This window comes from Octopus sinensis, linkage group LG7 (genome assembly GCF_006345805.1).
Source record: "Octopus sinensis linkage group LG7, ASM634580v1, whole genome shotgun sequence".
Taxonomy (NCBI): Eukaryota; Metazoa; Mollusca; class Cephalopoda; order Octopoda; family Octopodidae; genus Octopus; species Octopus sinensis.
The window spans coordinates 41469209-41471708 of NC_043003.1; the positions used below are offsets into that span (position 1 = coordinate 41469209).

Here is a 2500-nt window from a genome sequence, read left to right on the forward strand (position 1 = left end):
TGCCTTTCTGGCCGGTGTTATTTTGCTAAGGGACATTAGTGACAAGAATCTGATCCGTCTGCGCAAACAAATATTTCTTTGTAGTACTGATTTGAAAATTAGTAAAACACAATGGAATATGCAATTTAGTTTTCTAGTCAGCGGGTATTTAGTTATAGTAAGATGGATACGCAAGGACACTGATTAACAAATGACGATATTGTTAAGAAAATTTGGATTGGGAAAAAGTTTTTAAATGTATATATAATTTCTTACATGTGTATACACATACACACATACATGCAAGCACACAGTAATATGTGAGTATGTTTGTGTGTGTGTATGTGTGTAATATGTATGATTGTAATATATGTATCGGCAAAAATACGCTAACCAGATATACGCCATAAACAGTAATATATTGACTGATGATATAAAAATAAAACTGTCCTGATAAATTGAGTGAGCATTTCAACTGACGTATACACAATTAACTGTTTCTATCCTAAGAGCAAATCCTACTTTGAATTTTACTTTGGAAGATACGCATTTAGTTTTCAATTGTTTCGATACATAAACTTAGTTACTTTGTGCCAAATTTATTGTCACAATTACTATGCAAGCAATTTATACATCTAAGTACCAGTAACTTTTGACTGTCATTAACACCTATTAAAAGCATTTTTTAAATATGCAAAAATTCCGTATCTATCGCAAATTATTGATTTCCCCCTTTTATTCTATGTGATATAATAACGAAAAAAATTAAGCGTGCATCGGTGATTTATGAATTTTCGTTTTAATTGCTCGATATATGGGAAATAAATAATACATGAATCTACCGTTGATTTTTACTTATGCTTATCATTAGTAGTAGAATTTTAGTTATCAAAATCGCTTTAACTAGATGTTCTCCCCATCAAAGCATTTATAATGTTACAATGTGTTTCTGCAACGACTTTGTGAGCTCGCTAAACGGCAATGATATCACCAGCCATAGTCTCTCATGGAAGCAATGTCTGCAATCTAACCTAATGGCAAAAAGCTTCAAAGGAAAACTTTTCTGTACCTATTCAAATACTTAACTTACATATTACAGCAGAACCAGTTTTTCCTTACTGAACAAGAGTACTGTAAAAATAGTATCATTTCTAAATCAGGGCTTCTTGACAATTATTTTATCTCTTTAAGATTAAGTGTTACAAAAGTGGACACAAACAAGCATAATAAATTTCCGATACCCAAACTCATTGTTATGGCATATTTGCTCTTATTTTATAATTTCCCACAAATCCACTGAGTACAAATTCCATACAAATTTATTTAAATCATTACCATTGGTTTATTTTTAATATTACAGTTAGTAATCACATCTCTAATTCCTGTGCTATACTTATCTCTATTGACATACCTTCAAAAGAACTGAACTTACAAATTTCGAAATCGTCGTCATCCGTCTGCAAGTAACTAATATCTATATTTCAAGTCAAGAATTTTTTCTTTTTCTCCTTAATGAATTTATACATCTACTTGAAGCTCACTAAAACTGTAAATGTATGTGCGTGTATATATATATATATATATATATATATATAATGTATATAAGTACACACAAAGATCCGCCAAGAACGAAGACATCACTAGTTTCCTGGCTAACAAAGAGGTCCAAGAAATTCTTCTTTCTATCATAAATCATCTACTGTCACTAATATCACTACAAAGAATACCATGTGGCCCGTCTTGATCAATAGCAATCTGTTTGTGAGTAGCCATGTTGGCCTTAGTGTCAGTAGCCATCTCAGGTCGAACGTGTCAGGTCTTTATTATCAGCCACGGAAAATTTATGTCGCATGGAGGCGAATCAAAATGTTTTGAATAACAACAACAACAACAACAACAACAACAACAGCAACAACAATAATAATGATAATAATAATAATAATAATAATAATAATAATAATAATAATAATAATAATAATAATAATAATATATGCAGATTCTGCGATAGTGTAATACAGTATTTACATTCGAGAATATTTAAACACTACAAACTCCTGCATACTCGTACGAAATCCTGAGCCAGTCGTTGAGGGTTAAATATCACTATCTTCTAGAATTTTCCAGTGAATACCGACAGAAGATTCTAGGCTAATCGACCAGACATAGACATTAAAGTAGGAAGAAAATATTTGTAGACTAATAGATGTAATTTTTGCCACTGATCAATATATATTTGTAAAGGAATTTGACAATTAAGTAAATATAAGGACCTGGAAATTGAAGCAGAAAAGATGTGGCATGTTAAAGCGGGCATTGTTCCTATTATTGTGGGTTCCGTATATATGATAAGAAAGGAATGTCAGAAATAACTAGATAATATCTCAGGAGAACATTGTCTCAGAGAAATCCAAAAGATTGTGGTGACAAGTACAGCTACATCCTTAGAAAAACCCTATTCAATTTAAATGTCTTTGTTGTATTACATAAAAATATTTCCATCCTGCCCCTGCCACTTCCTCTC

General features: G+C 31.4%; 2 long non-coding RNA genes across 2 annotated transcripts in view; one reads left to right on the forward strand and one right to left on the reverse strand.

The window, feature by feature from the left end:
- The window catches only part of LOC118764223, a 25090-nt gene that overhangs the window by 22252 nt on the left and 338 nt on the right, over positions 1-2500 (reverse strand). Inside the window, exon 2 of the long non-coding RNA XR_005000018.1 lies at positions 1039-1042. This is a non-coding gene — a long non-coding RNA (uncharacterized LOC118764223). The remainder of the gene's footprint in view (positions 1-1038; positions 1043-2500) is intronic.
- LOC118764224 overlaps positions 1-2500 on the forward strand; it is a 25571-nt gene that overhangs the window by 22039 nt on the left and 1032 nt on the right. The gene's annotated exons all lie outside the window — the stretch shown is intronic.